This window comes from Ambystoma mexicanum, chromosome 10, assembly GCF_040938575.1.
Source record: "Ambystoma mexicanum isolate Mex_15411 chromosome 10, UKY_AmexF1_1, whole genome shotgun sequence".
Classification (NCBI taxonomy): domain Eukaryota; kingdom Metazoa; phylum Chordata; class Amphibia; order Caudata; family Ambystomatidae; genus Ambystoma; species Ambystoma mexicanum.
In genome coordinates, this window is record NC_090932.1 from 112,763,965 (window position 1) to 112,787,999 (window position 24,035).

The following is a 24,035-nucleotide window of genomic DNA, read 5'->3' on the forward strand; positions in this document are numbered from 1 at the left end:
CTGGCACACATACTCCACCACAGTCCCATAGGAGGACCATGGTGTCCCAGCGAATCCTGGGGTTTTCGGGTGTCATGTCAGCCTCACCAGTAAGGCCTTCAAGTCAGCAAAAAAGGCTGCTCCTGGCCACACCGGGATATTCTGAAACATATACAACAGTTTGGGGACCCTCTTTAACTTCCCCTCTGGCCCGACACACTTTGCAGGACATACACTTGATGTCTTGATCTCCTCTGGCCTCCCCCTCTCTATCCCTCTGACCACTCCTCTTTCCTGGAGTGACCACTGCCTTCTCTCCTCTCATCTCTCACTCTCTTCCCCTGAAGCCAAGCCGACACCAACACTGCCACCTACCTTCTCGGACATCTGGCCTATGAAGCGTGTGTCAGTTGAGGCTTTCGCTGCCACCTTCTCTTCCCCACTTCTCCTCTGGCTGACTCACACCTGGACTCAGCCCTGTCCCTTCTCTACTCATCTACTTCTGATACTCGATACTCTTGCCCCTGTCATGAGGATCCGCTTGAATCCCAAAGCCAAGTGCAATTCCTGGTATGACGCCGACCTAGCTACACTTAAACGTAGGTGTAGGACGGCTGAGAGGAAATGGAGGGCTTCTTGTTCACTCTCTGACAAACTGGCCTGTCGCCTGCTCCAAAGGCAATACCGACTCTCTGTCCGCACCAAGAAGAGAGTCCATATTCAAGCCTGTGTCTCTGCAGCATCTAACAACTCAGCCGAACTATTTAAAATCTGCAAGGAGCTTGCCAACCCTGCTGCAGTCACAACCCCTCCTCTTGCCTCCCAGGCTCTCTGGAATGCCCTTGCCTCTCACTTTATCTCAAAAACCCAGGACCCACCCTCTTCTCCCCTGCCCCTCCCATTCCCTCTCAGTCTGAGCTTGCTGACCCTCCTTCAACCACCCCCCACCCTCTTTCTCGTTCTTTCCTCTTTTCCTCTTTTCTCCCCTGATGAGGTGCTGATTTTTGCAACCACTCCTTTGTCTCAGGATCCTTCCCCTCCCCTCTGAAGCACTCCCTTGTGCATCCTCTTCTCAAGAAACCCACAGCTGATCCCTCTTGTCTGGATAACTATTGCCCAATTTCCATTACTCCCTTTCTGGGCAAACTCCTGGAAAAGCTGCCCATCTCTCAGCTTAACCTTCATTCCGATTCTGTTGGCTGTCTCCATGCCCATCAGTCTAGATTCAGAGCTGCCAGAAGCATGGAAACTGCTCTCCTGAACATCAATGAAGATCTGCTCTCCAACCTTGACTCTAACATTCCCTCTGTCCTCATCCTGCTCGATCTCTCTTCTGCCTTTGAAACGGTCAACCATACCATCCTGCTCAACCGTCTCTGTGATAACCTGGGTATCACTGATCAGGCTCTGGCCTGGCTGACCTCTTTCCTCTCTGATCGACCCTCCCAGGTCCAACTTGGGTCATTCCTATCATCTATCTTGCTCTCTACCTGTGGGCTTCCCCAGGGGTCTAACATCTCACCCTGGCTTTTCAACCAATACCTGGCAACTCTCGCCCACTGCATTGCCATTTTCCACTCAACATTCCAGTGCTACGCTGACTACACTCAACTCATTTTCAGGCTGCCCTCAGCCTCCTCCTCTCCCTCTTATCTCTGATTGACTAACTGCCATTCAAGATTGGTGTGCCGCCAATGATCTTTGTCTGAATTCCAGCAAGACGGAGATCTTCCTAATCAGCAAACCTTTACCATCCTTTCCCCGTACTCTCTGGCCGGCCTCCCTTGGCCCTCCTCCTACCACCACCTGCGAGGCTAAGAACCTCCGAGTCATCTTTGTCTTCACACTTTCCTTCTCCGCCCACATCTCTGAGGTCTATAAAATGTCAAACCTCCTAATGCACCTCATCAGAGGTACTCTGCCTTTCCTTTCTTTCCCCCAGAAGCTCACTGTCTCCCAAGCTCTGGTTCCCTCTAGGCTGGACTACTGCAACAGCCTATTTTTAAATCTACCTGCCCCTACTCTCCGCCCTCTGCAACTAATCCAGAACAGGACTGCAAGACTTGTCCTTGGCCTCAAGCCCTGGGATCGTATCTCTCCAGGTCTGAAATCTCTCCATTGGCTCCCAGTGGATGCAAGGATGAAATTCAAAACCCACTGCATTATCCACAAGGCTTTCTGGGGCCTGGGTCCAAAATACCTTCAGCTATCCCTCTGCAAATACCTCAGCTCACAAGCTTTTCACTCCTCTACCCCTAACTCCCTCAGGGTCAGTCATTTTTCAAAGAAACGAGCTTGGTGTAGATCTCTGTCTTTGGCTGGGGCCTCCCTCTGGAACAGCCTCCCTGCCACTCTAAAATTTGAGGAGAACCATCTCCGGTTCCAGAAGCACCTCCAGACCTTCCTCTTCTCGTCTGCCTTTGCCCCACTTCACCCCTGCTCATCTGCTTTCTCTCATGGCACTGTGTACCTGGCCACCCTCTTTCCCCTGGGCCCAGGTACCTGCTCACCCTGCCACCCTCCTGCACTGCCTCCTGGCCACCCCTTGACCTGGGGACTGTATCTGTTCCCATACAGCCCCCCACAACCCCTTCTTCTTCTTTGCACCTATCAGACCTACCCAGTCTGCTGCCTTAAACACAGCACTTGCCACTTGCTGGCTGCACTACCACTGTTTATTGCCTCTATTTATCTATTTATTATTATGTATATGTTTCTCCTCTGCTCCGCACTTTCCACTCTCCCCCTTCCATGCACTTTTCCCCTCCCCCTCTCCCATGCACTTGCGCGTTCTCAATGTCACTGGGCCTAGTAAGATCGTTGTTTTTGTTCTCCCCTGTTCTCCTCCCTTGCCTTGTCATGCTCTGAAACACTTGTGTACGAGCGCGATATAAATAAATTATCATATATCATATCATATCAGTATTATTTTGGAAATGGCACTCGGTCCAGTAGGGTCAGAGGCCGCGTGTGCCATTTTTCTACCTTATTCCTCAGGACCTTCAGGTATTTCAAGTGATTATCCTTCAGCAGGGACCCGGAGTTCCTGCTGACCATTATGCCTAAATAGTGGACCAACAATTCCTCCCACCTATACCCTCCAACATCAGCTGGCCTAACAGTAGCCTCATTAAGCAGAAATAGAATGGATTTGGACCAGTTGACACAGACACCAGAGTATTGACCAAATACGGCAACTTCTTGCGGCAAGGAATGCAGGTTTACCCCAGGTTCCCTGCAATATAAAATCGCATCACCGGCATACAATGACACCAGCTCATTGCCCCCCCCATCGCTATATCACTTCCCAGGTGAAACTTCCGCAGCATGGCTGCCAGAGGTTCTATCGCCAATGCAAAAAGTAACAGAGATAGCGGGCACCCCTGCCTAGTGCCATGGCCCAAGTCAAAAGCCACAGAGTTTTTCCCAAACAACCCAACCTTAGCTGTCATGCCGGTATACAGAAGTCTCACCACTGCCAGAAAGGGTGCTGGGACCTTCACCGCCTTCAATACCTCAAAACGGTAACTCCACTCAACTGAGTCAAATGTCTTTTCCATATCGAGTAAGGCAGCGACCGTCTGCACATTAGGATCTATTTGAGCTAATACAGCAAACAGCCGGTGGAGGTTCAGCGAGGTCGATCTCAACAGGATAAACTCAGACTGGTCTGGGTGAATTATTTCTGAAATGAACAGAAGCAGTCTGTCTACCAGGACCTTAGCAAAGATCTTGGTATCTAGATTAATAAGGGATATCGGGCGGTACAAAGTACACTCTAAGGGGTCCTTCCCATCATTTAGGATTAAGGTCACCACAGCCTCGCACATTGTAAAGGCAGCTGCCCTGAGCCCAATGCTTCCTCCCAAACGTCCACCATGTACTTAGTGACCTCTGGCCCCAGCTCCTTATAGAATTCCGCCATTATGCCATCAGACCCAGGAGCCTTAGCTGTGGGAAGCGAGCGGCCATCCGCTAGGATGTCATCTACCCTAAGCGGCTTAGCCAGCACCTCGGCCTCCTCTGGGGTCAACTTCGGGAGTGATGCTGCCTCTAAGTATTCAGCTACGTCACCTGCGGCCAGGGGTCCCCGCGACTTGCACACTCATACAAAATACTCCCAAAAAGCGTCAAGGATGGCGTCAGACTCCACTACCACACACCTGTTCGATCTGCGTATTGCTGAGATTTTGAGAACCCCCCCGCCCCTGTCTCAACATTGCCGCCAGTAAGCAACCCAGGCTACCTTCCTCCCCATATTGCTGCACCATTGCCAGGTGTGCCAGGTATTTGACCTTGCGGTCGGCCAAGCCGTTGAACCGGTCCAGAGCCCCAGTCAACCCAGCCCTGGCCTCCGCATCACCCACCAACGACATTGCGGTCTCTGCGGCCTAGATCTCATCCTCCAGCTCTTGCAGCTGTAGCCTGATTGTTCTCAGCACCCCAAATTCTAAAGACATACAGCCACCCCGGAAGTCCAACTTGAACGTCTCCCATATAGAGACCATCATGCATACAGAGCCTAAATTATTCTGAAAATATGAATGCACAATACTCACTACCTCACTCCAAAACACTTTGTCCGACATGGTTGTGGCCTTGAGTCACCAGTGAGGCCTGGGCACTCCCTGCCGGCTCATATCTAGCGACCACAGGACAGGGAAGTGGTCTGACATGGTTCTTGGGAGTAACACAGTCAAGCGTCGTTTGCATCAAGGACGGACTAGCAAGAACATAGTCCAGGTGCGAGGACGTGCTATGCACTAATGAATAAAAAAGAATATTCTTTCACCCCAGGGTGGAGCACACGCCAAACATCCTGCATCCCCAACTCAGATCTACATCTCTGCACTGCTTTACTTTACTTTACTTTACTTTATTGCATTTATATAGCGCACCATGAACCCGGAGGTGTCAGGGCGCATAACAGTACATTCAACAAAAAACATAAAAGTTAAAACTATCAACAAATGAATAATATGTCAAAAGGCACCCCTAAAAAAAGAGGCGTATACCGGGATGCACATCAAGTTATCAATTTACACACATAAGAACCTCTAGGGAGATATTTGCATTTTCTTAAAAAGGCCGGTAAGGAGCTGCTCCCACAACCCACTAAGACGCAGCCACTTTTGGGTTGTGTACACCAGTCATCCAAGCCCAGTCTACGCATGATCTTCAAATCCGACAGTCTGACTATGCCGGGTCCTGTCCTCTGTTGAAACCAAGCAAGGACCTTAAAGCGAAATGCTTGTCTTGACACTACAGTTTCAGCCTTTGGAATGTTAGTAATGATCAAGTTCCTGTCATCCATAATGAAGTCCTGGAGACTATTGGCTTGAGTTATTGGCATTTGTGATTTCCTTAGATGTAGGCTTCACCCAGCTACCCTTTTAAAGTTGATATTCACTTCAGCTGCTTGAGAGAGTGATGTCCCAGCAGACCTATCCAATGACATTTCTAGATTGGCGTTGAGGTTCCCTGCCCACGCAATGTTAGTATGCATATATTTATAACAGCAGGATAGGAGTGATTTGTAGAACCACGGGTCGTCCACATTAGGGCCATAGATATTCACAAATGTCACCGGAGTATGAGCCCAGCTGCCTAACACAATGACAAACCTCCCCTGTGGATCAATGACCTTCTCTAATAATTGAAATCAAAGCAATCTGTGTATCAGCATCATGACCCCAGCCGAATATGTTGAATATGACGTATAGTATCTACTGGATCCCCAGGCCCTAGCTACCCCTTCATTTTTTTAAATTTTTTTTTTATACTTTGTTTAACCCAAAGGGTTTTTAAAAGTTTTTGCGTTTGCGTTTCAATCCTTTCCATTTGAATATTGTTTACCTATCGTCGTTTTTCTATAGTTGACAGAATTGTATCCAAAATCTTTGCTGTGGCAGTGACCCAAGTAGTTCGTCCACCTCCAATTAGCCTCGCCCACCAAGTCTCTACATCGAAAGTGTGGGCTGCAGATAATATCTCCTTCAAGTAAGGACCTCTTATAGCCTCTACTTCTGGGCATCTTAACAATAGGTGTTTGGTCGTTTCCACCATAGCCGGGTCATTGCAAAATCTGCAAACGTTTGTGCTCGCCAGGCCTGGTATCATCAAGATTTCGTTCGTATGGAGTAAGTTGAGGCGGGCTCTTATAAAAGTATTCCTCAGCTTGCGGTTTGGATATCTTTTCACGTACGCTTGTAATTCGTGTAGTTTGTGGAACGTCTGTGGCAGGTGCGAGGTTAACTTGTATGAAGCGGCCTGGCCCAAAGTAAGTATCCAGTCAAGCTCGTTTAATTTATTTTGGATTTTCATCGGATTGTCCGTCAACTCCTTTTTGGAACATTGAATAGAGTCTAAATTTTCTTCTTGGTCTCTGTACCATCTGTTCAGGACAGACAGGCGCCCTCCTTCTGCCTCTGTATTTATAGCTTCCAAAAGATCAGGGCGATTTTCCAGCAATAATTTCCTAAACAACATCAAGCTGTTTCTTTCCACTATCGAGGCAAGCGAGAGTTGGCTCATTTCACGTCTGATCAAAACCAATGGAGTTGAGTTTGGTAGATTTAGGACCTCTCTCCAGTATTGGCTTTCAAGTTCCGTCCAGATGGTGTGTGGTAGCCCCAGCATTGCTTCAGCTCCGTAGATCAGTGTGGGAACTACCTTGACCTTGTAGAAGTCCACAATTGGTATGAGGGAGAAGCGACCGTATTTTCTATCTATCGCTTTAGCCTGCGATATTAAGTTCTTTATTTTTGACAGCAGATGTTTTTGCATTGCAATCTCCCTTGTCGAGTTGTCCACCACAATGCCCAGATATTTAAATTCTGTGACTGCGCCGATGTGTTCACCTTCCAAAGACCATGCATATGAGTCGCTTTTGCTTTTGCCTTTCCCAAAGAACATGATTTTGGTCTTGGGCTTGTTTATTTCAAGACCATTTGCCTTGATGTATTCAGGGAAGTTGTTAAGTTGTCTCTGCAGGCCTATTGCTGTTTGGTCTGTGATGATGATGTCATCCGCATACATAATTCTCGAGATTTTCATTTGGCCAATATGCGGAGGGAATGATCTGACCTTTGCTTCTGATTCTTTGTAGTCGCCAATGAAGCTCAGAAATAAAGCCGGGCCAACGGGCAGCCCTGCTTAACTCCCTGATTGGTTGGGATCTCCTCCGAAAGTGCGCCTTGGTTGTCAAGCCTCACTTGGATCCTTGTGTCCGTGTGTAGTGCTATAATCGGATGTAGAATAGATGCCGGGCAATTCCAAGACCTTAACTTTGCCCATAACCTCGCTCTGTTAACTTGGTCAAAGGCTTGTCTTAGGTCAATAAAAGCCATGTAGGTACGGGTGCCACCCGCCAGGCTTTTGTATTTTAAGATGTTGACCGTTAGAATGTTAATTGTTGTTCCCACATTCTTTTTGAAGCCAAATTGAAGGGGGTCTTCACAGGGTGCGTCTTTAGCCCACCTTTGGAAGTGTTGTAGAAGTAAAGAACCGTACACCTTGCCAATTACCTTCAACAGGGCAATAGGCCGAAAATTTTTAGGGTCGTCTCTCGCCCCTCTCTTGTAAATAGGTACCACAACTGCAGTGGTCCAAGATTTCGGTAGAGCCCTTGCAGCTGTCAATCTTCGGAGGACCGCACATATGAAGTTAGCCCATGCCTCAGGATGTTCTTTCAGGTGCCTATTTGTCAGACCGTCAGGCCCAGGGGCCCTGGAATTTTTCAATTTTTTCAGAATGTACGTTATATCTTCAAGGTCGTGAAGCTCCACCCAGGGTTCTGTGCTTTGGACCTGTGCAGTTTCGGTGCCAACCTTAGGATCGAAGAAAAGGTTTGCGAAGAACTCTGTCCATTTAGCCTCTGCGATGCCATTAATTAAGACGTCTGAATTGATCCATTCCATTGCGTTTATCAGGGCCCAGAATACTCTCGGGTTTTTCGTTGACACACTTCGCAACATGTCTTCCGAATCTTTTTGATACATGGCGAGACAATGGTCTCGCAGCCATGACTTGTAGGCTTTTAGCTCGTTGAACCAAAGTTGTTTGTTAGAGTCAGATCTAATTTTCACAAAACTTCTCTTAGCCTTCCTGAGTTGACGTCTTTTCTCGACCAAGATTTGGTCGTAAGTATGGATTGATTTGTTCGTAGATGTTCTGTTCTTCAAACTCGGTTTCTTGAAGACGTTCAGAAGATCACTGTAGTCGGGAAGGATAGAGACGTGCTCTTGAAGCTCTAACTTGGAGTAGTTATTTGTCAGAGAGATGACACTGTTTAGGCTCAATGCAAGTCGAGTTCCATTTGCATTTGTTACAAGCTTTGGGGCTGAGGCTATTTTTTCAGTTGAAATGGTTGGCCAGGACAGGCATAGAAGATTATGGTCGCTCGCCTTGGTTTTAACCACGTCGAAAGATGAAATGATAGACAGTAGGGCCGATGAGGCGTAGATGTAATCTATTGTTGCCTCCGAACCACGACCTTCCCATGTTGAATACTGAGCTGAATTCCCGAAAGTGGCGGCCACATTGAACAGATCTTTAGATTTCATCAGTACTGACCAAGCTGCACCCCTTGCTTCAACTTTGGTTCTCGTCGGTTTCTTTCCGCATACTGCGTTCAGGTCGCCGCAAACATATAAATGGACTTCAGAGTGTACAATGTATGCTTTGTCGATTTCTTGTTCGACCATATCTAGAAAATCCTTGTTTGAGATCGCTTCTGGGTTCCAGTACAAGTTTATGATTATTGCTGTTGTCGAGACAGATCTGTTATATAGTGCGTCCCAATAGTTCCATTTTACTTGTACTGAAATCATCAGGAAGGAAAGTGTCAGGATTCTAATCATTTTCATTCCATTGCCCATTCTAACTGCAGTTATTAAGCCCGAGGAGGGTCGGCCTTTCGGTCCCTTTTTAGCTGTTGCAAAGGCTATTTCGAAACCATCTAAGATGGGTTTTGTGGTAAGCCATGTCTCTTGAAAACACATGATATCAAAAGAGGCAAAGTTCACGTCACCCCGTACTGTAAGGTGCATAAATCCCCGAGTATTCCATGAGCAGAGTTTAGCTAGATTTGTAGTTGGGCCTCTTTTCGAGTCCTCGTCGCCAGAGTTTTTGTTGGCGATGGATTGCTATTTTTCTTGGGGGCCAAGAACTTTCGGGAGCCATGCCCACATCTTTTGCAAAGGATTTGATTTTTCCTTGTCTTCGTTGCCTTTTTGTTCCGGTTGCACCTTCTGTGTACTCGTTCTTTTAGGCAATGATGGCCCAGCTGGTTTTCTGTCATATTTTGTCACTTCCACCTCGTCACTTTCTTTGTTATTCATTGAAGGTTTACCCCGTGAGTCAAGTTTTCTGGTATTTTCTTTATGAAGTCTTCGCTTTGGCGAGTTTCTCGTCGATTTGTTCGCCCATGCTTCTTGATATTCCGTATTACGGTTCTCTTGAAGGTGTTTTTGTCTCCTAGCCTCAGGGGATCTATCGTTTAAGGAGTTATACCCTTTCCTCGTTAAACAGTTATTTGGGCTGGGGTAAGTTGGATCATCCCATTTAGCTCTTCTCTCGTCACCAAATTCACTTATGTCATAGCCCATTTTTAGGAAGTCTTTCAAGGAGTCGCGCAGCCTCTGTTTGACAGATTTTGAGGTGATAAATAGATAGGCAGTTGCGTGACGGCCTTCATGAATCGGCTCCACTATTTGCAAATCTCTCGATTCTACTGGTCTTAGTTTCGGTATGCTATGTAGCAACTCCATCACAGTTCTTCTATTCAGGATTACATAGTTGTGGCAGAGGCCGATTTGTTCAATTTTGAAATCAGGCGGATCTCTAGATCGCATTTTAAGTGGTACCCATCGTCCTTTATCTTCTCTTTCTTGTCTTTTTCCATTTCTATTTGCTGTCCGATCTTCTCGCCAAAGATGGTTCTTGTGTCTGTCTTGGAGCTGAGCCTCATTTCCGGATGTGGATGGGAGGTATTTCTCTCCCCGCCAATTTTCTAGATCACTAGCTTTTGTAGAGTGTAGTTTTTGCGGACCTTGACTCGGGGTTTTGCACCCCTTCTCGTCCTGTTCGACAGGACATCGGGTAACAGAGCGAGTAATCTTCTTACAATGATCCTTCGATGGTAGAGATAGATGTTTACCTCGTACTTCTTTTGATCCTTGCTCCGATCGGGCTTCCGCTTTGTGGACTCCTTTTGTCCCCTTTTCCATTGATGTCTCTATAAATTCTAGGGAAGGAGGTTCGCAAGATTGATTCAAGTTTTCGAGAACTTCTTCCATCAGAAGATCTTCTGTAGATTTTGAAGTGTTAGAGACTTTGGAAGTCTCCATTTGATTCGTGCCAGTTGGGGTCAAAGCAGCCTCTGAGATTATTGGAGTTGAGCAATTTGAATTTGCATTTGGGCACGCTCCATCACCATAGTTCTTCCTCCTATCTTTGAAGCTCTTTTCCTGCACTGGTAGGCAGAATACCAGTTGCTTTCCCTTAGTTTCAACTGGTGTCGTTGGCAACTCGCGATCAGCAAAAATGGAGAAGTCTTTGTTGGTAACTACTTCCATATTCTTCGTTTGTAAGTTCTTTGAGTTATTCACTAGTTTGGGGACTTTTTTTTCAGATGCAATGTTTTGGGCCTTCTTTGGTCTGTGTCCACTGACGGCGTCATCTTTCTTTTGTGGATTATCTCGCAGGTGAGTACTTGTAGGCTTTGACCTTTTAGTTGGCAGTTGGACTGGCGAAGTTTGCTCGATTATGAGCAAGTCCGCCTCCTCCGTCAACTTTGGGGGGGATTGAATTTTTTTTGGGACGTAAAGCACGGTTTGAGACCCCTTTTCGATGCTTGCCAATATAGAGGTCTTTTTCATTCCTTCTGGCGCTATCGTCCAAGGACATCGTGTACCAGCCTTGTTTTTTTCGTGGTCCACCGCAGTGACATACCCTTCCAAATATGCAAGCTTTGCATGCATTGTTGTCAGTAGAGAGCAATTGTCTTTTAATGAATCGTTTATGGCTTCATAAAGCTTGGTGAAGGGGGCCATTGCGACCGCCACCGCTGCCATATGTGTCACCATATCCGGTCTTTTTTCTGGAGATTTCTCGGGCGAGTGGTTTTGTCCGAGGGTTTTTCCTTTGTCCCTGCTTGGCGTTGTTATTGCAGATAAATTTGAGTCATTTGCCATTTGGTTTGCATCTTCGACTGAAGGGAACCAGACCTCTGGTTCCCCACTCTCCATAAAGTATTTGGGTCTTGCTTCATCATTATAAACAGTGTTTTGTGTTTTGTCAGCGACAGGTTTTGCGGTTTCCAGGCTAGCCATAGGGGACTTGATCTCCACTGTAGTTGATGGCGTCTCCACCCCCTCCCGTTCGTCTGTAGGCAAAGCACTGGATTCAGCTTCATCTTTCTCTTCCACACTGTGAGATAGATTTTTAAGATTTCCTATACTGGGATCACCCAGGTCTGGTGTCGAGGCTGGAGTCGCAGATTGTAAGTCTTCTAAGCTGTGCGCCACTTCCAGCTTCTCACTGTCAAGATTTGCAGTTTCCAGGCTAGCCATACCAGTCTCAGTCTCCACTGTAATTGATGGAGTCTCCGCCCTCTGCCGTTCGTCTGTGGGCGAAACATTGGGTTCAACTTCTTCTTTCTCATCCATAGCACTGGAAGGTTGATTTATGTGATTTTCTATACTGGGTCCGCCCAGGTCTGGCACTGTAGCTGGAGTCCCAGATTGTAAATCTTCTGAGCTGTGCACCACTTCCAGCATCTCGCTGTCACTTATTTCACATATGTTTTCGAACTTTCTTTTTCTGTGATTCACAAAAAAGTCTGCCACACTTTGAGGCGAGAAGATGTGAGTTGCTTGTTGGCTTTTTGTTTTTGTACTGTCTACAGATCGCCTTATTGTCCTTTTTGGTCTCTGTTTTCCCTCATTGTTGGAATCAAGTCCTTTAGACTTGCCTGGGAGTGTTGGTGCACTTGTCGATGATGTATTTGTCAAAGATTGTTTTTTCGTTTTCAGGGTGGTTTTCAATTTTTTACAACACGGACCTTCATCAGATTGTATGTCCGGTGATTTTGTTGACTGGCCGCCGTTTGGGTGGCTCGTGTTGCCCATGGTCTCATTGGCTTTTGATGTGACTGTGTCTGCTGACCCTGCTGTGGTCGGCGTGCGAGGAGGGAGCGGATGGATTTCCACCGCCACCCTTGTCGGTTTGCCTGCCTGTTGGTCATGTAGGCAGGGAGCTTTCTGCAAAAGTTCACCCTTTGCATTTTCCGTCATTGTCTCACACCGATCATCCACCAGGGGGACCTTCAGGACGGCCACTACTGGCAAGACTACACCGTCCATTACCTTCTCCGTGGGTTCCTGTTCCGGGAGCCCCACCCTCGGGAGTTCCACTAGGTCCGCCGGCGCCTTAACCCGCGACTTTTCCCGATCAGCGGCTTGCTCCCCCGGACTGGCTCCCCCCATCACCGCCGAGCTCGACGCCGTCCGTCTTCCGACAGGCGGCGGAGCGTTCGCGGCTAACAGGACAGGGCCTAGCCCGTGGGAGACACCGCCCGGGATCTCCAGCAGAGACGCGGGTCACCCAGGTGAGTTTGAAGTTGTTTGGACCAGGTTTTGGCGTACGGGGAAGATGTCCACTCCCCGCAACTCTTCGTCGTTGGTGCACAGATCAGTGTGCTGGGTTCCCAGTACTGGGAGTGTATTTTTTGCCGTCGCCTCCTCTTTTGACCAAGTTGTTTTCGGACAGAAGCTTCTGCTACTCTCAGGCGTCGATATTGTTGATACTTGGCTCATAGCAGGACTCTGTGTCATTGCTGTAGCAGTTTGTTTGGTCTGCTTTGAATATAGCGGGCTTTTCTCTGGGTTTGAAGGCAGTTTTCGGCCCACTTCAGCTCGTGTACGGGACCGTGAGCTCCTTTGCTGAGAGTCTTTATCAAATAAAGTCGTAGTTAGTGAAGAAGTCATAGTAGCGTCCCCGGCGTCCATGGCTGCCATAGCCTGCCTGAGACTGCTACTCTGCCGCTACTCCGTGGCCGCTCCGCGGTATCAGGGAGCTTTTGAATGGTGGTCAGGTGGTCAGGAACAAACACAGTAGACAGACTGAAGAAAAGAGTAGCCTGCAGTCACTGCCTGAGACTGCTACTCTGCCGCTACTCCGCGGCCGCTCCGCGGTGTCAGGGAGCTTTTGAATGGTGGTCAGGTGGTCAGGAACAAACACAGTAGACAGACTGAAGAAAAGAGTAGCCTGCAGTCACTGCCTGAGACTGCTACTCTGCCGCTACTCCGTGGCCGCTCTGCGGTGTCAGGGAGCTTTTGAATGGTGGTCAGGTGGTCAGGAACAAACACAGTAGACAGACTGAAGAAAAGAGTAGCCTGCAGTCACTGCCTGAGACTGCTACTCTGCCGCTACTCCGAATATTTAAATTTCAGTCTGTGTACCCTTATGAGCCAAATGAAATAGTGTGCGGTCACCAAGATGATTGTATCCTATTCGAATTGCGTGGATCTGTCAGATCCCCACCGTGGACCAGGGCATGCACCCCTTCATTTGCTGCTCCAACTAGGTGGGTCTCTTGCAAAAGGAGCACCTTGGCACCATGTCGCTCACAATAATTACATTCCAATTTATTATATTACAGCCAGCCATAATTCCATGAGACCAGACACTAATTTCGCACTGCATTCTCGGGGCCATGCCCCGTCTTTACAGAAGTACATTTTGACTGTTCACCATCGCACCTCCGGTAGACGTGAATCAATTTTCAAAAACAACTTTCCCCGAACCACTCGCCATCCCTCCCCACTGCCACCCCCACCCCCGCACCTTAAACCCCCCAATCTCAACCCCCCACCTTCCACCCCCACTCACACTGTCCAACCCCAACTAAACCTCCCCTCCCCAATATCAGCCAACCAACAACAACCAACTTCGGTAGTCACCCGGGGCACCAGACAACGCCACCAGATTGACACCACAACACTAACTGCCCTCAGGGGGAGGCCAAGGATATTAAAGGTATCCAGCTGCAGGTCCTACTCATTACATAAACCAGCCTTTTGGACTGACACCCAGCTCACCTGTACAAATGTAGAGACACCTAGCAAAAGACCCACAGGCATCCCGCCCCCTAAACTCTGGGGGTGAGCAGGCATGCTCTGTGAAGCATCTACTACAGCATTATGCTATGTTATGTTATGTTATTTCGCATTTATATAGCGCCTTATATACCATTGGTATGGTCTGAAGGCGCTGGTAGGTTGAACGCCCTTGGGAACCGAAGTTCAGGTTAGTAGAGAGAGTAGAGAGAGTCAAAGGTGCATGTGAGCATGGGGTATGTGTGCAGCCGGTGCGGTATTCTTGTAATAGCTGCTTCTTAGCGGTAGGTGTGGTGGTTGAGAGATCAGGAGTATGTGTTCATTCTGGCAGGATTTATCCAGACCGAATGTGGGTGCGTTAGGCCTGAGGAGAACGCCTGGCTGGGGGGTGTGTAACCAGCAGTGCTTACTTAGAGTGAAGGGGAGTGAGCGGCGGATGTGGGTATGAGAACAGTTATACCGAATGGTGTCATAGTATCTCTGTGTTCTAGTTGAGTGGTGGTGTAAAGAAGAGAGTAAGCGTGGTGGTGTGATATGATGGGTTATATGCTCTTTCAAATGTTCCCTGCATTCCAAACCATACTATGTATGTCACGCAATTCTATGCGCTCTAGTCCATTCCATGCACTCTTAATCATTCCATGCACCCCAGTCTGCTCCACACACTCTGGTCTGCTCGACGCACTCATGCACTCCAGTCCGCCCTGCGCGCTCCAGTCCACCCCACATACTCTAGTCTGCACTCTTGTCTGCCCCGCGTATGCATTCCTGTCTGCCCCACGCATGCACTCCTGTCTGATTCATGCATGCATTCATGTCGGCCTCATGCATGCATTCCTGTCGGCCTCATGCATGTACTCCTGTCTGCCACTCGCACTCCTGTCCGCCACTCGCACTCCTGTCCGCCACTCGCACTCCTGTCCGCCACTCACACTCCTGTCCGCCATTCGCACTCAAAACCACTCTATTTACTCCGATCCGTTTCGTGTATTCTAAGTTGTTTTATGTACTCCATCCACATATTTCATCTGTACCATTCCATGTATTCTAAGTTGTTTTATACGGCACCCGTTCTATCCACATATGTCAGCCGTTCCATCAACGTACGTCACCCATTCCATCCACGTCCGGCATGCGTTCCATCCATAATGTGATCAATTCCATTCACATATATCATTTGTTCTATCAATATAGAATCCATCTACACACTTCACTCATTCCGTCCGCTCTACGCATTCAGAAGCTCTACGTACTTATCCATTCTACGCACTCATCCATACTGCATGCACTCTGTACTCACTCGTTCTACATACTCATCCGCTCTACGCAACTCGTCCGCTCTACGCAGCACGTCTGTTCCCTCTAGGCACTCATTCACTCCGCTCTAGGCACTCATTTGCTCTAGGCACTCATTTGCTCTAGGCACTCATTCGTTTTATGCCCTCACACGCACTATGCATTCACCTGTTTTGCTCACTCATCCGCTCTATGCACTCGTCCCCTCTACGCACTCGTTCCCTCTACGCACTCGTCCCCTCTACGCACTCGTCCCCTCTACATACTCATCCCTTCTACGCACTCATCCCCTCTACACACTCATCCCCTCTACGCACTCATCCCCTCTACGCACTCATCCCCTCTACGCACCCATCCCTTCTATGCACTCATCCCCTCTACGCACTCATCCCCTCTACGCACTCATCCCCTCTACGTACTCATCCCCTCTACGTACTCATCCCCTCTACGCACACATCCCTTCTATGCACTCATCCCCTCTACGCACTCATCCCCTCTATGCTCTCATCCCTTCTATGCACTCATCCCCTCTACGCACTCATCCCCTTTACGCACTCATCCCCTTTACGCACTCATCCCCTTCTACGCACTCATCCCCTTCTACGCACTCATTACCTCTATGCACTTGTCCGTTCCCCGCACTCGTCCGCTCCCCTCACTCGTCCGCTACCCGCAAATGTCTGCTCCCCGCGCTCATCTGCTCCCTGCGCTTATCTGCTCTATGCATTCATCCGCTCTATGCACTCGTCTGCTCCCTGCACTCGTCTGCTCCCCGCACTCATCCGCTCCCCACACACGTCCGCTCCCCACACTCGTCCGCTCCCTGCACTCGTCTGCTCCCCGCACTTGTCTGCTCCCAGCGCTCATCCGCTCGCCTCACTCATCCACTTGCCTCACTCATCCGCTCCCCGTGCTCATCTGCTCCCCACACTCATCCGCTCCCCTCACTCATCTGTTCTATGTACTCATCCGCTCTATGCGCTAGTGCTTTCCACGCATTCAACTCATCTGCTCCCCGGACCCATCAGCTCCCCGCACCCATCTGCTCCCCGCACCCATCTGCTCTATGCACTCATCTGCTCTATGCCCTCATCCGCTCTATGCACTCATCCGCTGTATGCACTCATATGCTCTAGGCACTCGTGCTTTCCACGCATTCAACAGCAATATGCACTCATCAGCCCTATAAAGTCATTCTCTAATACGCAGTAATCCTGTTCTATATATTCATCTGCTCTCTACACTCATCTGCTCTGTACACTCATCCACTCTGTACACTCAACCGCTCTGTACATTCATCCGCTCTGTACACTCATCCGCTCTGTACACTCATCCGTTCTATACACTCATCCGCTGTATACACTCATTCGCTCTATACATTTGCCAGGTCTTCACATTCATCTGCTCCAACGATCCACACACTCTCTGCACTTCCGTACTCATCTGCTATCCACACTCATCTGCTCTAGATACTCATCCGCTCTACATACTCATGCGCTCTACACACTCATCAGGTTTACGCTCATCAGTTCTGTACATTCATCTGTTCTACGTACTCATGCATATTACTCGCTTCTCTGTATTTACGCACTCATCTGCTCTACACACTCGTCTGCTCTACACACGCAACCGCTCTGCACACTCATCCGCTTAACATGTTCATCCATTCTATACACTCATCCGATCTACATACTCATTCGATCTATATAGTCATCTGTTCTTCCACTCATGCATTCTTCCACTCGGCGCATTCATCTGTTCCACACGCTTCATCCATTCTAACTATTTCATCCACGCCATTCACTTCGTTCGCTCCTCATGCATTATGTCCATTTCGGCAGTTTAAATCTCTTTACTGTTTCCCTATGATTTATTCTTTACTCGTTTAATTCTGTTTGTCCTTCTAGTTTATATTTTGGGTTATTAGCTGTCAATTTCTTGCATCAGGTAGTTTGTTGGAATGGTGTCAAAGCGATGCTGTTAGTCTGTTTGGGTTAGCTTTGGTACCGGTTGGTTTTAGGGGAAGAGCCAGGTTTTCAGCAGTTTGCAGAAAGACGTTAAATCCTCAGTTAGGCGGATGTGGGGTGGGAGCGAGTTCCACAGGGTGGGGGCCAAGGCTGAGAATGATGATCCATCCAACCTGACTGAGTTTGTCTTAGGTATGACTAGGAGGCCGGCTGAGCTTGATCTTAGGGTGCGTGGAGGGTGATAGGGTTTTAGCTTGTCTTGAAGATATTGAGGTCCGGTTTTATGCGGTGCTCGATGGGCGATGCATAAGGTTTTGAAAGTCACCCTTCGGGCTACTGGAAGCCAGTGAAGCGTCTTAAGGGCTGGGGAGATGTGGTCTCTTGGGCCGAGCGCAAGTGGCATTTTGGCTGCCACATTTTGTGCCCTTTGGAGTTTATTCAGTTGGTAAGCGTGGACTCCGAGGTATAGGGGGTTTACGTAGTTCGGTCTTGATATAACGATTGATTGGACCACAGAGAGTCTGTTGGGAAAGGAGAGATATGGAAATATGCGCCTAAGGGTTTTAAGGTGGTAGTGGCAGGACTTTGAGACGTTGTTGACTTGGCGCGAGAGTGTTAGGTCAGAGTCAAGAGTGGATCCAAGATTTTTTACTGAGTTGCAGGGGGTCGGTGAGTTGCCCATGGCGGGTGGCCAGGGTAGTGGGTGCGGAAGAAGTTCGGAGTTGCCATGATTTCCGTTTTGGAGGGGTTTAACAGGAGGTGGCTTTGGGTCATCCAGAGTTCTATGTCGAGGAGGCAGGAGGCCAGGTCAGGTCGGGAGTTGGGTTTTGAGTTCATTAGTTTTAGAATTAGTTGAGTGTCGTCAGCATAGTTGTAACACAGGATGTTGTGTGAACAAATTATTGGTGGGAGGGTGATCAGGTAGAGATTGAATAGGAGGGCGGATAGGCATGCTCCTTGTCGACTGGTCGGGCTTGGGAGGTATAGGTGGAGAGTATCGTTATTTGTTACCTATCTTTGAGGAATGAGGCTTTCCATTTAAGAGCGGTTCCACGAATTCCTAGGGAGTGGAGGCGGTCTAGTAGGATTGAGTGATTGATTGTGTCAAAGGCGGCAGATAGGTCAAGAAGGATTAGTGCGGCGCATCACGCAGAGTCTACCGTCATTTTAAGGTCATCCCAGATTGAGGTTAGGGTGGTTTCAGTTCTGTGATGGGCTCTGAAACCTGATTGTGCGGGGTCTAGGAGATTGTTGGCTTTGACAAAGGCATTTAGTTGGGAGTAGGCGGTTCGGTCAATGAGTTTGGCAAGGAATCTGGTGTTTGAGATGGGGCAATGGATTTTGGGCTCAAGAGGGTCAAGGGAAGGTTTTTTAATTAGCGGATTGACATGAATCGTTTTGAATGCGTCGGGAAAGATTACAACATAAGAATAGTCTCAGTCTTTCGGCAAGGCTTCCAGGAAGTCATGGACCGCTCCAGGATCAGTGAAAAAGTCAGTTTTATCCATATGTAGGACCTTTAGCCTGGATGGATACAGAATAGCATACTGTAGGCCGCGGTCTCGAAGGGCACGCTTTGCTGTCAGAAAGGAGAGGCAAGCCCTCTGGACAGTTGGGGTGATGTCTGGATAGAACGAGACCTGGGCTCCCTCATATTGCAGGTCTCCCAGTTCACTGGATTTTCTAAGTACTGTGTTCTGATCCCTGTAATTCAGCAGGCGAACTATAACCAGGCACGGGCTTTGGCCCGATTTAGGGACCACCTGCAATATCCTGTGCACCCGCTCAACCAGAAATTGCGAGGACTATAGGGGGGATTGCAACACTTCCTGAATATGTTTCTTCATAAAGACTGCCATGTTGCGTTGTTGCAGCAATTCCGGTATCCCCGCCACACAAATGTTGTTCCTGCTGGAACTTGCCTCCAAGTCCTCATTCTTTTCCTTAATCCCCATAACCTCTTGTTGCAAAGATCGAATCGCCTGCATCACCTCTGGACTTGTGTCTTCTAGCACTCCCACCCTGTGCTCCGCTTCAAAGATCCGGCCACCCTCCTTGTCAAACCGTTTCTGCATATGGTCGCTCTTGTAAATCATCGCATCCAGCTTGATATTAATGGAAGCAAACCCATACCACATTTCTGGCAGCACTAGTCCAAGACCCGAGGCTGGCGTGCTACCGCCAGTGCTGGGCTCCCCTTCCACGCTATGAGCAGGGCCAGGTTTATCCAGGGTTTCCTGGGGAGACAGCATCTTCTCACCCCTATCGCCCAAGCCCTCTTTCTGGAAAAAAGGCAACCGGGACTGCCGTTTATAACCCTTTGCCATGTGTAGCATGCTCCACAACTCAACAGGGCCGCACTCAGGGGGGGCCCCAGGGGCACTGAAGCCACTTTTTTCTGCAGCACCCTGGGTGACTGGCAACTCGCCACTGCATTCACACAAGATAGACAGGGGAGCGGGAGAGGGTGCAGACCCCCGCCCAGGCAGTGCTCACTGTTCAGGATCTCACCAAAATGCCTCCAAAAGCCACCAAATCCAAAAGGAAACAGCCCAGTGTCTTATGCTAGCATGAAGTTGGAAGTTGGCATGCAGCCTGTACTGTGGGTGAGCAGCAGTACTGGTGATCCTCAGATGGGCCTACAAGCAGCTCGCAGAGAGGCTGCAGCAAGCATAGGCTGGCTGGGAGGTCTCTGGGCCAGTAAGGATATCTCTGTTCCCCACTCACTCCCACAATCCACCTCTGTTGTACGTCGCCAGCGGGCCCCCCACTGCAGGGATTACACAAATGAGCCCGCTTCTGTAGTCTTCAGCAGCTCTGGCCAGCGGGGAAACTCATTCACTGCATCAGTGCAGAGATCCTGGGGTGAACTCCTCCCCCGCTCCCGCTCCAAGCAAAGAGCTCCAATGTAGGCCGGCCCACTGAGCGCTCCGACGGAAGCCTAACTCCTTCACCGGCACACATCGGGGGTGCTGCTCATCCCTGCCCCACCACGTCCCTCCATAGATGCTTCAGCCATCCGGCTCCACCTCTCCCAAAACTCCCCGATGTAGCGCAGGCCCTCAACGTTTCCCCCATCAGGCCCGCACACCACCTGACCCGTCTAGTCGCACGCCTGGCCAGTAGCATGCACCGGCAGCTGTCTTCCCACGGCAGCATCCTCTTAATCTAGGTGGTGGGCACCCAGCAGGCACCCAGGGGTCTCACATGGTCACACCAGAGCAATAAGGCAAGGGTGCGCTTGGCGCAAACGATATATGGCCTCCCCCTAATCCAGTGTCTCGCAGAGATCAGTAGTCAGTGGCCATCTTGGTTGTGAGGTTGCGAGCACACCCCTACCCTACACTAACTTGCCCCTTTGTTTTTTGATTCTACTATCGGTGCTCTTTTCTGTCTTTTCCCTCGTGATTCCATTACAGTGTTTTTTCCTTTCTTTCCCAGACCCCCTTTGACTCCTGTCTTCTTTTTCATTTTCTCTGCTTTGTTTTCAAGTGCACCCATGGCTTGGTCCCCCTCTATCTTTCCTCGCATCTTCTCTTTCTTTATAAGCCAACTCATTCTCTGCACTCGCAAATTCATTTCCAAATCTCCTTGCGCCCAGTCTTGTTTCTGCTCTTTTTTTGTGTCTAGCTTTCAAGCACTGGAACCAGTTGCCTCTGTTTCTTAGGTGTGCGTCTTCTCATTGTATTTCTCATTTGTGGCTTAAGCAACACGTTCTCTTGCTCTGCAATAACATGTTTACCATATTATAATGTAGCTGTTTACTCTTTGCTATACTGTTTGTTATTCTGTACTGCGCTTTAGAGAAAACACTTTATATACATTTAATGAAGTACAATATGGCTGAGGAGCCAATGGGGCGAAGCTACCATTTGTGTGATTATGGCTGAATGCAGCTAAGTCAGAAACCCCCTAAACCGTAACGATACTGCATCGCTGTGGAGCCTGGGTTGGCCTAGGATAGCCGGCCTCTGGGCCGGTGTGTAGAGCCGCTTGCCTCAGGACTCGAGTGTGGACAGAAGGGGGCCACCTCTCTCACCCGTAGTGCACCGCATGTTCGTGGGGAACCTGGTGCTAAATCATTTGTAGACGACCCGATTCTGGGTCAGGGTTTCGTAAGTAGCGGAGCAGCCACCTCGCTGCGATCTATTGAAAGTCATCCTCTGAGCCAAGCTAAAATAAATACAGAAGTACAATATGGATACAAGAGCAAATGGACTGCCCCTATACGTTTCCATACCGTGACCTATTCACAATCAATAGCCCCCAGACTGTATCTTTCCGATCGCTCATGCTAATGGAAACAGGTCAGAGTCCTTGCTTATGTCCTCTCTTTTGCACGCATGCCCAAATCCAGGACTCCCAATCGCTGCCTCCCCACCGCCCCTAGTCACTTGCTTGTGTCTCATTGAAGGATGCCAATGCAGAGAACTATTCTGTCACCCAGTATAAAACACAGGCCATCACACAGTACCATCACTGTTAGAGTAAGCGACTGCATCAGGTGACTTCAGATGCATTCTACAGCAACCCCACTGCGAGGTAATAATCCAGGGAATGGATCATTGGTAGGGGGCGAGCACGTTCAAGTGGCATTATCTTAATTGAACTGACTTTATCACAAACCTAGCTCAGAGACAAAGTTAATTAACTGATAAAAAAGCAGAGAATGCTCATGGGCTGTACAGGGCAGGGAGGTAAGGTAACCTATATCTAAACTGTTCCTCAATATTTCACATGTGAATGCCCATGGCATCGTTATAGTATTCGCATTTTATGCTTGTGTATAAAAGGGCATTCATTTTGGACTTGAAAGGATTTTTGCAGGGTAGAGTTGTATTTAATTATACATGTATGTATCTACCTATTCATGCATTTATATTGTTAAGGTTACATTTCACTTTCTATGTTGGAATGGAAAACAATCTTCTCTTGTAACCTTTTTTTTAACAGTAAAGGGGGGGGCACCACATCTGGCAAGCTGCTGCACGTGTGTATTCCAGAAGGGCAGCCGAATGTGGTGGATGCACACACTTTGCCTTGATGGAGGTCTCCTGAGAGAAATGCAACGTTTACGGAGGATAGCACAGGGGCAACGCGCTGGTCTTAGAAGCAAGACCAGCAGAGCAACAGAAGTTTGAATCTTGGATCCGCGCTTAGAAACCCAACCGAGGTATTAAGGGCTTTTTGAAAAAGCTATAAAATAAAAGAGCACCATTTCTCAAAATTGGCTGCTTCAATTTTCAAGAACTTTGGCGCACATTTTCACTTCAATGTGAAGTTATTTATGATTCAAAAAGTTTGAAGATCCAGAAGCCAAACATGCAATACTAAGTATGTTGGAAAAAAACAGGCATGTATTTATATTTTTGAAATGTGCACATGCTGATAATATTGACTAATCTGAGCAAGCAGAAGCAGAAGCGTAGTACCCATGATGCTCGATGACAAAGCAGAACACTGGGAATGTGTAATATTACGAACGTTATGACTAAGCATATACGTATATAATGTGCAACATTATGTACAAATGTACATGGGATGTCGAAAAATGGGCCATGCAACGCAAACATGCCAAAAGCATGTGAATAAGCAAAACACTTGTAATATGCACTATTACTACCAAATATAGGCCTATTACCAACATCTGTAAGGTTTATTAATACGAACAGAAACTGGCAAATGAATAAGCAGGACTCTTGTAATTTGTATAATTATTAATAAGCAGATCAATATGAACAAGCAATACACGCATAATGTGTAACGTCATAAAAGAACATGCAAAGGCTACCAAAAAAGGGTAATTATCCTTAACACAACATCCCTTCTCCTTGTCATAATCAGTCATTATCCTTACCTGATCATCCATCCTCCTCGTCACAGTACCTCATCATAGTTTTCTCTAGCATCCGGCTTTGTCACGGCCCCTCATTATCCCGGGAATACCAATCCATGTTGCAGTCCATCATTACCCATGAATCCCCCAATGTCATCAGAGTCCAGCGATACCCTTACCATGACACCCCCATTGTAGTTGCTGTCACTCATTACCCATCATTCCCCATCCTCATCACAGCGCCTCATTACCACTGCATTCCTGATTCATGTCACAGTCCCTTAATACCCCGGCAGCCCCATCCTCATCAAAGTCTCTTGTTACCCCTCATCCTTTATCCTCTTCACAGTCCATCCTTACTCATAATCCCTCATCTTCAGCACAATGCCTCATTACCTCTGCATCGCTCATACCCATTGCAGTCCCTCATTGACCTGCAACCCTCATCCTCATCACAGTCCTATTTTACCCCCTGCATCCCTGATCCTCTCCACGGTCCTCCATGACTCCTTCCTTCCTTATCCTTGCTACTTTCCCTCATCACTACCACAACCCTCACCCCGGTCAAAGTCCCTCATTACAAACGCATCTCTGGTCCTTGACAATCCTTCTTTACCACTGCAGTCCTCATCCTAGTCACAGTCCCCCATTACCCTAGTAACATTCATCCTCATCACAGCCCCTCAACCCACAACCCTCATCTCATCCCTCTTTACCCCTGAATCCCTCCCTCATCCTCTCTACAGCCCCTCATTATTACTGCATTCCTCATCCCATCACTGTCCCTCATTACTACCACACCCTTGTCACAATCCCTCATTAGAAGCAAACCCCTCA